Raw genomic sequence first — 12,228 nt, 5'->3', positions numbered from 1 at the left:
ATTTTAATAATTGGCATTAGCACTATTACAACGGTACACCAACAGCCTAGTGGCAGACTTGGTACAGCACATCATCAGCCATGATACTGGGTATACATTGCCCTCTGCAGGTATACAACAGCCAAGACTCTCAATGGTGTATCGCAATGGTTCTCCACACCAAATTGGATAAAAAGCTTTAAAAACATCTTTGTGAACTTTACACTAGCAGCACGTCTCTTTTCTCAGTTCAAAGTCAAAAAGGAAATACAACAATTGATTTACTTCATTTTTCTATAACATGTACAAAACGTTAAAGTTGACAGTGTTCAAGAGCACGTGGTTAACAGTATTTTAACAAATGCATGGGCCAGAGCATTTAACTACAACCTTTCACCCCACAAAATGTACAAATTGTACATTTCTATGCCACTATAGCATTTGCAGAAGTAAACTTGGGGTCATCAAATCCATTTTTCCCAAGTGTCTTAATAATATAAGGGAAACAAGTGACTCAGTATAAAATGGGTTTGTTGTTTTGTCAGTGTCAGGTCTAATATTGTAGTTGACAGCTTACATGTCAGGTCAAGAAAATAGTGGCGAGAGGCACAATCCCACAGACAAACAGTATCAGATCAAGGATTTTGATGGAACAAGAGTTGATAGTGAAATTTTAGAGGTCAGTAGTGCCCACGGGAGTAACCCCGTGAATGAGCAATGTTGGGCCCAGGTCCCGACTCAACACGGCCACTCTGTGAAGGTAGGCATGGTAATGGCTTGTGTCTGCAGGTGGCCGGGGTAAATACAGGAATCGCACAGCAGGCTAAGGGGCAACGGGTCTACGAATCAGATTGTTGACAGCACAGATATACTCATCTGTCAGCTGAGCAACATTAATGTGAAATGTTTGGATAACATCTTCCTTTTCAGCTTTCTCATTCTCTGGTCTGTCTCTCCTTTTCTTATTCTGTGCAGAGTCTGCCACATTCCCTCTCTCTCTTCCTCCTTGTCTCTGCCAGTGCAGTGCCACCACCGGGTCCCATGTCACCATCTGCACCTGAGCTGAAATCCTTGGCTCCTTTAGCATCATCCTGGAGCTTCTTCTCCTCCTCTTCTTTCAGACTACAACCAGCCTCCACAAACAAGAAGAGGCGGAGTCTTGCCTGGCTCCAGGCACGGGTCTCTTTAAGCACCCCAGCCAACTGCAGCAGGAACAGTGAGCAAGTGTCGATGTAGCCACGGCTGTCTGGTCGAAACAGATTCAGAAGTCACACGTCAATGAATTGCCCCATCATGCTTTGGTTACCCCCAATCTTTCTTCCTGAGCACAACACCTCTCCCAGTTGAACTGATTGAAGTAACGAGCCAGTGTCACATTCTTCCCCATTTTTACAGCGTCAGCAATCACCGACACATATTCCTCTCCCTGAAGGTCTTTGAGTTCACGCACATTATGGAAGAAGAGGAACCATTGCTCTCTGAGGTCTATGGATAGTTACTGTTTTCAAGCTCCATCCTGCAGAGAGAAGAATTTTACCTTGGAGATGATCTTGAGGGGTCCAGTCATCATAGAAACCCAAGACCAGAGTGTTTGGTCTCATTTCATCTAGATGCAAACAGACGTTTCAAGTCTGTGGTTTGGATAAGAACTGTAACGTTTCTAAAACATTATCATAGTTCATTGATGAAAAAGCAACATCATTATACAGCAGCAATGTTAACTTGGCTACCAAAGCCTCTGACGAAAAGCAAGTTCTGAACTCTGTCGGACAGAGTCTGCCAGGGTAAGGTTGACAAATGCCTTGATGTCTAGATGGTCCACTAGAGACAGCCAGGAGTCATAATGGCTCTGCAGAGGATCAGAGGGCAACCCATCTGCAGAATCACACACACAGACACGCATAATGTAAAATCTGTGGCACACACACGCACGCACACGCACGGCTCAGTGCATAGAGGCCACTCTTCTTCAGGTCAAGTCATTAGACCTGTACAGCTGTGAGGGTTTGTCACCAGCAGCTGGGGCATCCAGAACACCACATGGTCCTCACGCCCATCAAACATCAACAGGTACTTGCGCACCTGAGTGAATAAAGATGATGTAGTAGCTCATAGAAACTTGGTTCTTATTGTTGCATTAGTGAGAGAGATTGCCTTCTTTGTGACACCTGGTGGTAGATGAGGGCCTGGCTTATGTGGCCCCAGTTGCTGATGGGGCCGAGGTAGTGGATAAGCATCAATAGCAGCAGCATAAAGGCTATGCTGGCAAATGCATAAATGGTATTGATCAGAAACATCATGACCAGGCAGCCAAGAATGCCCAGAGTGCAGGTATGCCACGGAAAACAACAAAATGAGGGTCTAAATTCAAAAACAAAGAAAAAAATATATACTGAAAAAGACCTTTTCAACCAGGATATTGCAAATAACTTCCAAAAAAGAAAGCCTGCCAATATCCTGCACAGTACCTGAAGTTTGGTGCAGAAGCCCATTCAAGAGCCAAACAGGCCAGGTTCACAGCAGCATAGGCCAACAAGAAGCAGATAGTTACAATGCAGCAATGGTGTTCAATTTACAAGCAAACAGCACCACCTAGTGGGAAGAATAAAGAAACATTATTTGGCTTGCATAATAATTCATATCTTACCAATATTTTTGTATCTTGTGATGCTTAGATATCATTCAGGTTGCAGCCATAAGTTTTAACATTGACCATTAAAATATGTAATAATTCTAGCAATACAAGTGTGCAAGCTTGACACACTTTACTTTAGTGTTACTGAAAAAAATATACAAACCTAACTCCACATATCCATCTACCTTATGAGTAGCTTCAGACCTCTTTATGTCCCTTGACCCCATTATGACCATACTAATAAACATTTTAACTGGTTTAAATTACAGCTATACTGTTTTTGCCAATGACTTCCTAAGAATAACCTCACAAACCATGTTAATATGCTGATGCTAAATGGCATAGTTGTGAAATGAGTAATTTACTTACTAGTGTAACATGACAGTATCCTGCTCTGCCTTCCTGGCAAAAACTTTTAATCTTTTAATGCTCTTCATTTGACAAATGTTCATCCAATCAGAAGCTGAGAACAAAATGTTTTGCATCTCGGAGTGGTTCGTAAAAGACCAGTTGATCCAAATCTTACAGTTATCCATTAGATGCTAATTTATCTTCCTCCAGCTCTACCCTTATGTTTACATTCCCCTCAGGGTTAGCACTGCATTTTTTTACCAACACATTTGCAACAACAAACAAGCAGTGGCAAAATACAGTGTAATGTCAATGTTGATGTCATTCCAGCATTTGTGAACTTCCAGCTTTGTCTCCTTCCTCTTTCTCATTACGTTACTTTAACACATTAGAAGTAGAGAGCAAAATGGAAACCACAATTAAAGAAACAATTAGGGTGTAAATAAGTTTTTTTATTATCATCTTCTTCTGTTTAACTTTAGCTATTAATAATGGTTTATTAGTAGCCGTGAATGTGTAATGGTAAAAACAACAAAAAAAGCAAAAGTAATGAAAGTAATTTCACAGTTCAAATTTGTAAACTAGGTCAATAATCTAACATGCAAAAAGAGCAACATCAACAGTAAGGGGTTAAGGCCAAGAGAAGTGGGCTTTAGTTGAGCTCAAGCAGAGCCACTCCAAACTAATTGAACAGAGGAAAACTGTCATCGCTCCTTGCATACAGTATGAGCATACCTGTACAAGCAACCAGGAGACAAGCACAGCAGCCCAGGGCTTCCCACTCTGAGACGATTTACTCGCTAGAGCCAAAACACCACCTGTAGAGAGGAAAAACATTACTAAAAGCCACTTAGTAATTGCCAGTGTTGGGCAAGTTATTTCCAAAATGTTATACATACATACTAGTTACTATCATTTGAGAATAATTTGTTATATTACAATATTACTGTCTCTGAATTGTTTTATGCTAATTTAGCGTTACTTTTGAGCTATTTTACCAAAATAACAGTGGAAGTAGGCTATGACTTGGCAGGTAGCTTGTGAACTTCACCATGGGATCAACAAAGTCTCATCTTTATCCACTTTAACACATCATTTATTCATAATAATTTAAATTATTAATCTGAATCTGCAAAGTAGCTCAAGCTTTAAAAATAAATACTGACGTAAAACAATAGCCTACTTGACTCTAGAAGTAGCCTATAAAAGTAGGAGAAAATGAAAATACTCAATTAAAAGTAGCCAACATTCCAATTGTATTGAAGTACGGTGTATTTATTTCCCACCTTGGATAAATAATAATGCTAATATTTACACGTATCGTTATATGCCGGGACACAGATGTGGTCCATGCCATCTCTGGTACTGGCTTTGACACCGTGAACAGTGACGGGACTGCACCTCACTTTAACGCAGCACAAAAACTCAAAAAAATAATTTCCATCTCACAAATGTATCCTTCTCTGCATTCATTTCAACCACCGGATTCCAGCAACAGGAAATAACACTCATTCCGTGCTAAAATGTTTCGCGGTATTGGTCAATTAAAAAACAAGTGTTGGGTTAAAATGCGTTGTAACTCACATTACTGAGATTGTAACGGGCATTATATTACTAAAATGTTATTAGTAATGAGTTATATTACTGTGATACAGTAAAAAGGAATACAGTACTGTATTTGTTGCTTTTGCAATGGGTTACTCCCAACACTAGTCATTGCTCATGGTCATAAATCCGATAAACAACTGAGTCATCCTGCTGTCCTGAAGTCAATGTGGATTTTTTTCCTAAGAAAAACACAGAAAGCCATCTGCTCAATCTGATCAAGTTCATTTCCAAATTAACATGCCTCCACTTGAAAAAAAACGAGAAACTATGAAATTAATACCAAGTGTCAATTTCTCACATTTGATATGGGAGGCCTCTTTCAACAGATGGCTGATTATTGAAATGTTGACTCAGCTTTATAGAAGACCAGCTAGAGTTGGATATGCTTTCATATACTCTGGATCAACTATTTAGCCCTGATCATAACCTAAACAAGCTAGATTAGTACTTTAATCCTTCTCTGCCCAGAAATGATCAGATGCCACATCGGTTATAACCCCATTCCACCAATAAAACAATAATTTGGCATGTAATTTCCTAATGTTGGAGACAACAGTCAAGACAAATTGCAAACATTGGGCAGCAGGACACGTGTTGAAAAATCTCACCTAACAGGTTGTCTTTGGACAGGGCATACAGGACTCTGGAGGCTCTATCAGGTTACTCATGGCAGCAGACAAGGTGGAGGAGTAAACCCCCACTGTCACCAGGGGCGTCCACATATTGATGTCTCCCAGGAAACTGTAGTCTTTTTTGGCGGTTTTCCACTGCATGGTATCTACTTGACTCGCCTCGGCTCTACTCGCTTTTTTTGGTTTTCCATTACGAAAAAAAGTCCCTGGGACCTGCTACCAGGTACTTGTTTTAGTACTACCTCAGTCGAGGTTCCAAGCGAGCCGAGGCGATACCAAAAGGTGACGTGGAAACCTGCTGACCGCTGGTTGGTCAGATCACTCCGTTGTTAGCAAACAAGAGTGCGGAGTGTGTGTCCAGAACAAACGGGACATTTAAAACAAATTAGCCGGACACCGACAGATTATCTACTCTCTGCACTATTCTCACTTTTCAACTGTTCGGGCTACTAGCGGCTTCATGTCGTTTCCAATATTGCACACTGTTACTTTAAAAAAACAAGACAATATATATAAGAAAAGTTTTTATTTAGCTTTTCAAGTAGCACATCAAACCCTCCCGTACACCCCGGTCTTCTTCCTCTGCACCCTGTGACACTGTCCCCCCCCCCCCGGCTCTGCTGTCCCAGATGCATCCCAGTCGTTGTCATAAGCCTCTCCGTGACTCTCATAAAGATTATACGAAGCCCAGCAGGTCAGAACCAGAGATCTCACTGGTCGGACATCGCCCACCAGACGGTCTGCGGCGGCGATTTTGCAAAGCGTGAATGCTCTGAAACACAAACAGTACACAGCATACATGTTGGTGTGTAATCATGGTTGCTAAAGTTCATGTACTTTATATAGCGTATAGTAAATACTGACTGCGACGCTGAACACATGCTAATGTTAGCTAACGTTACCAGGAAACTTAACTTACCCATTTGTGTCGGCGAACAACCGTCATGTCGACGTCTGAACTCCGTCGGAATTCCCAAACTCGCGTTTTTTTAGCGGTGATTTTTGTTGCTTCCTTCAGCTTCTTTTGAAACAAAACATTTCTTCTGGCCGCGGCGAGTATGCGACGTGCTGTTGTGAGTCGCGCTGAAAATTACGTCATCACGCGTTGCTATGGTGACCAGCCACGCTGAGGCTGTACTCAATCTGCAATGGAAAACGGACGAAGAATGGGTCGAGCCGAGCCGAGGCGAGCCGTTACCAGCAGTGGAAAAACGCCATTTGGAGAAGGTGACTAAGGATAAGGAATACAATTCCAAATATGAAATGAGTCAAAACATAATTACATAGACTAGATTAAATGTGTATACAAACTAAACAAATCCAAGTAAAATCTCAAACTACAGCTGATATATTCCATCTCTAGAAAAGAGCAAAAAATATGCAAAAGCATTTAAATGCAAAAGCTTCTTTTGAAAAAAATAATAATACATTTTTAAAATGGACAGCAGCATTTAGGGAATGTATCTATAGATTGAATAAAAACTTGTGTTTAATATATGTCAGGGTATTTTGTACAAGGACTACTTTGATTGTGTGTGTTGGTGCGTTTGTCATACACAGGATAACGCAACCAGCAGGCTAAGCAGATTGTATGTGATGAAAGTTGTAAGAACAGCTGCAAGCGTCCCTCTTGGGATGGAATAGCTCAGGTTTTTAAAGTTGCCTGGAAAAAACATAACAAAAGTTACCTATAAACAAAACCAAAATGATTAAACATCGTATTAAAAATCAGTCCAAGTTTCCCAAATGTGTACATGTATTCTGTCTTAAAGACTAGGGGTGGGATCTACCAAAGTCTGCATTTTAAGACCTGCAATAATTGGTTGGTAGAAGGCTCCTCTGCAAATCTTGCTGCCAACTGTAGCTTTCTTTTTTTTACCTGACATGTTGGAGCTTGCCATAATGCCAGTGCAGCCATTGAACATCCCAGCGAACACTGTGGCAAAATTCATCATGGCGCCAGTGGTGTAGTCTACTGTGTAATTGGCTAGGAGGTACAGGAGAATTGTATGATCAATCATACATAACATTTTCTTGTATCTTCTGCTTAAAGTGCTTATATGAGTTTCCCCCTTTCCTTTATTGTGTCATATATCTTCATTGTGCATGTAGTAGGTTAACAAAGTGATAGCTCTATTGTAGTCCAGCCTTTACTTCCATGACAAATGCGCTTCATTTTGCGTCACTTTGTAACATGTTATAATGCTCACCTAGCTGCTAGCGTGGCACACCCTCATACTCTGCTTCTGACTGGCTAGTAGTCTTTACCTAGGTACTGCATCAATAGCTAAAACGGAGAATTCAACACACTGAAAAGAAGAGCTGCAGCAATGTGCAGTACGACAAAAATATGATGCTTTTGAAAATGAAACCATGTAAACCAATTTTGTTACAACCTCTAAATACAATTATAAACCTGAAACTGAGCATAATGAGGTCTTTAAGTAATCAAAGACCTTAATGAACAAATCAGAGCTATAATTATAAAGGCTGCCTTAGGGATGTTATGTGCATGCAGAGGCTTCGGAGCGTGTTGTGTAATCCAGGAGGTTTTCCTTAATGTGCAAATCAAGGCTCATGACCGATGAGGTTATTGATGACACACGCAGCAAGATATCATTCCAGAATAAAACAAATGCACTCTCTGGTTAAAACACTGTTATTTTTCACAGTCTTAGAACAATAATTTTGCTTCTGCTGCCAATTATTATGAAACAATTATTTACCAAAGACCTGTTACACACATTTGGTGCACGCTCACAAGACACACTTGTGTTATCCAATCTGGCTTTAACCAACAGACGGTTTTGTGTGCACATGAAGCCTTTAGAACTATAAAATGTTTTGATGCTTCATCTTGCCAATACTATTAAATATTGTTTAAATAGGTTTAAGATTATGAAAGCTAATGAAATGCCCAACCATCACATCTGCCAAAATGTTCAACACTTACACAATAGTAGGTTGTCCTCCAAGGTATGGAACTGAAGGCCAGTATAACTGGCAGTGCTTAGCCTGGTACTGCTCAGACCTGAACTCCCTGGCAGAATCACCACAATGGGCTCCACAATGAAAAAACTGATGAAGATAGCAGCCAAAACTGCCGCGACTATGATGACGATAATGATGGTGGCTTTTGCATACATATGGGCTCCAACTTGTAATGACAACACAGTTAAATATAGGAACTACTGACTTATGTTAGATATCTATCTATCTATCTATCTATCTATCTATCTATCTATCAGCACCACTGTCAAGTCCAATTTTCTTTTGACGGTCAATTTGGCCCAAAGCAAGGCATCTTGAAAAAAACAAAAAAAACAATCAGATATAGTTTGCTAGTGGATATTCACTGTTCTCAGTGGATTTTTCTTTAGCATCACCATAGCCAGGATTTCCAGTTTTAAAAGATAGTACTTAAAAGTACACAGTAAAACACAATGTAAAATTAAAACAATGAAGTCTTACCAAGCAGACCATAAAACACAGAAAGAGCAGGAGAGTGGCGTCCAGCAGAGACCACCAGTATCCTGAGGGCAACACCTGATGGACCTGCAGCATCCTCTGAAGGACAGTGAACAGGGTTGAATTATATATTACTAAACTCACAAGCCTAGATGTCCCACCTTGTAGTAATAATAATAATAATAATAAATCCTTCATTTGCCAAGTACATTTTACACATACAAGGAATGTATCCTCTCCATTTACTTTAACTAAATAGGAGCAGTGGACAGCCATAGTCCAGCATCCAGGGACCACCTCAAGTTGTAATTAGAGCCCGACCGATAAAGGATTTTGAAGGGCGATATTGATACAAATACTTGGCGAGTTTAAAATCTGATATTCCGATCTATCGGCCAATATGTACAGTATTTAAAAAAAAAAAAATCCATAAACTCGTAACAAAGAAAACCAAGTTTAAAAACAAAGTTATTTGTAGTCATTTATGAGTCCTCACTAAAATAATGTGATAAGTTGTGAAAGTTTAAAAATGAATTGTCTGTTTTATTGTCACAACATAACATCAAATATATATTAAGGTTCGGATAAATAAAATGTATAAAAATACAAACTTAAGATATGAAACTTAGTCCTTTGAACAAAACTGCAATAACAAAAGAAAATCAAAGAGTGTTGCCATCAGGGATGTCTTTAGAGTGCCCTCAGGTGGACAAAGTATGCAACGGCAACACTCACAACAGGGTTAAAGGGTGTTTTGTCCGTCTTTATTTTATTTTTCAAACATTAAATTTATCGTGCCGTTATAAATGCCTTTAATAATAGTTTGGAAAATGCCTAATATCGGCCGGCCGATACATCGGTCAGAATGTAGTTGTAATGCCATTACGTCGAGGGCAACAGCAGGAGTTCCTAGCACGATTGATATTATGGTGGGGGGAAACCAGAACAACCAATGTGGAGTGCACATTTTCTGTGACGCAGCAGTGCTAACCACTGAGACACGGTGCCGCCATCTCCTAATGTTCCTTACCTTCTAGGATGCTAAAGGTAGACATGATAGCCTCAACCAGACCCAAAACATAGAGAGCACTGCCACACAAATTGGCACAGAAAAACACGATCCCAATGTTGCCGCCAAACTCTGAACCCAGGGCTCGGCTGATCATGTCTAGGGATCCAAGTTGAGGGATTTCTGACTCCAGATTTGAACAATTACACTAGGACCGGACACAATATCTCACCTTAATAAAGATGATTACAGATCATCCACTGGTCAGAGTTACAAAGAAAAGGACCCTGTGCCATTGGATACAGCAAACCATGAGGAGAAATGAACAGCAAGAACATTTTTTTTTTAAATCCATTAGTCAGGCTTAATCACAAACACCCAAGTGAGGCTTTTTAGCTAGAGCATAAGTGGTGTTCTCAAGCACTGTGTTGAAACTCTGATTAAACACCAAGTTAAACCGCAGCCAAGGAGTCATAGTAAGTTTGACCGTTTGCTGTTACACTTCTTTATTAACATGCTGGTAAAAATTGTAAATAAAGAAAATACAAAAATATTCAGTCTGTGTTCTAAACTAAACATTGTCAACACAATAAGTCTCTCAAGCAGTTAAGGATACAGTAGGCACCTCCAGCATCTAAAGCCCCATTGGTGGAGATGGCACAGACAGAAAGCACGGTCATTGTGATGATAAAGAAGGCCTCCAGGAACATGGCAAAGGACTGGTAGAGCCCTGCTTGACCCACAACAAATCCTGCGAGAGGTAGTAGGAGGGAATCGAAAGGATAACGTAGTCTAATATTCCCCTCAGGCCTGTAGCATTACTGTTGTTTGCAAAGTAACATACAGGATCATTGTTTCACTGATTTGTTCCATTACTAGACCTCCACTATGGACACAGCAGATGGTAGGCTACAAATTGCTTTGGCGCAAATGCACAGACCGAGTATCTCACAGATGGTTGAGATCATCTGTAATAGTGCTTGCATTATTTGACACTCTTTGACCAACAGGTGGTTTTATGTTCACATAAAGCCTCAATAAATGAACGTTCACCAGTTTGCGAACCAATGTGGTTGTAAGCTCCATCATCTCGCAATAGTTAGCATTGACTCAAAAACCTGTTTCAAAATGAACCGGAAATGCCTTTTATCAGAATATGTGCGTTTTTGTTCTTGCAACAGTCTAAGGTGTTCTTTTTTAGGAAAGTTATTTGGCTTGCTCTACTTACCAATTCGCAGAAACAAAACGACGATAAACACGGACAGTAAAGTTGGTATGACCCCGCCAAACACGACTCCGAGCTTGCGGGCGGTATTGTCCCCGGTCCGTTGCCCGCGTCTCAGCCCGCCTTGATCCCGCTGTGCTCAGACACGTCTTTCGACCACGGACTGGCGCTTGGTGCCAGTCGGTAATGTAGGAGAGGAGACTTTTCAGCCATGGTGTTAGGTTAGCGGTCGGTAGCGCTGGTGTCAGCTGAAAAGCACAGTTTAAACCGCACGTGCTCAATTTAAGCCTAACCTCTTTTCTGTCGCTTTTTTTGCTAACATTCGAATCAGCGTTTAGCTAGCGTTGGTCAAGTAGGACGTAGCCATGAACTTCCGGACTCCGCATCCCGTGCACACCCAGCCCGGCCCGGTACACCTTCTGCAGGTAATGACGATTGATGATTAATGAAAGAATGACGTCGCCTCCTATAATGGGCTCATCCAATCAGTTGTAACTAGTAAACTAAACTAAAAAACTACCAAAACCTACATAAAGCTACCATCTAACGAAATAAATACATTATCTTAAAAAAGTGTCTCTATGAAATTTAGTTTATTGGATATTATATTGAAAATGTTTTGTATCATAAACAAAATTGTATCAATATAAAGTGTAGCAAAAATGTCCTCTTAAATGCAAAATCTGGCTATGTACATACAAATTGATAAAGACACCTAAGATAGATTTCCTGAATTTGAAAAAAAGCAATACAACATGCACACATTTACAGCAAACCCATAACTTTTAAAATAAAAATGTAAACAGAGGTAAGATCTAAAAGTGCATTAAGAATAAACCGCATTTGCTCACTAACGTCATTCCAGAAATGTATACAGTCTACATGATTCTTCAGTAAGTCTCTTTGATTTTTTTTTTTTGTAATTTCACTAACAATGTGCAAGGACTGTCTAATGTTAGCAGTAGCCTATTTGCAAACATGAACCTGATTGCAATTAAAGATACAAAAAAAAGGTGTGGGCACTGGATATGGGCTGTGAGATTTCATCCACTTTTCAAGACCTTTTTACCACTGACTAAGGAACACAACAAATCTGGTATAAAAACATGAATTTAAAGAAGTTAACTTTTTGGATTTGCCACGTGATCAAACAGGACCACAACCTCTGATGTGAAACAATCATTCCAGTTAGGATAATTTAGCATCCAGTGGAGACTTGGAAAAGCTACGGAAGAGGATTAGGGCCAATGGTGAAAAATGTATTTGAGTTTTGACTTTATTCTCAGAATTCTGACTTTATTCTGACTTCATTCTCAGAATT

The 12,228-nt window shown here is 40.1% G+C and overlaps 1 pseudogene; it reads right to left on the bottom strand.

Moving 5' to 3' along the window:
- Positions 1-245: 245 nt before the first annotated feature.
- LOC116698647 (solute carrier family 12 member 9-like) lies at positions 246-11,286 on the bottom strand (annotated as a pseudogene).
- Between the last annotated feature and the right edge of the window lie 942 nt (positions 11,287-12,228).

This window comes from Etheostoma spectabile, chromosome 12, assembly GCF_008692095.1.
Source record: "Etheostoma spectabile isolate EspeVRDwgs_2016 chromosome 12, UIUC_Espe_1.0, whole genome shotgun sequence".
Lineage (NCBI taxonomy): Eukaryota > Metazoa > Chordata > Actinopteri > Perciformes > Percidae > Etheostoma > Etheostoma spectabile.
Note: the sequence above shows the minus strand (reverse complement) of the source record. Positions and strands in the feature narration are given on the sequence as shown.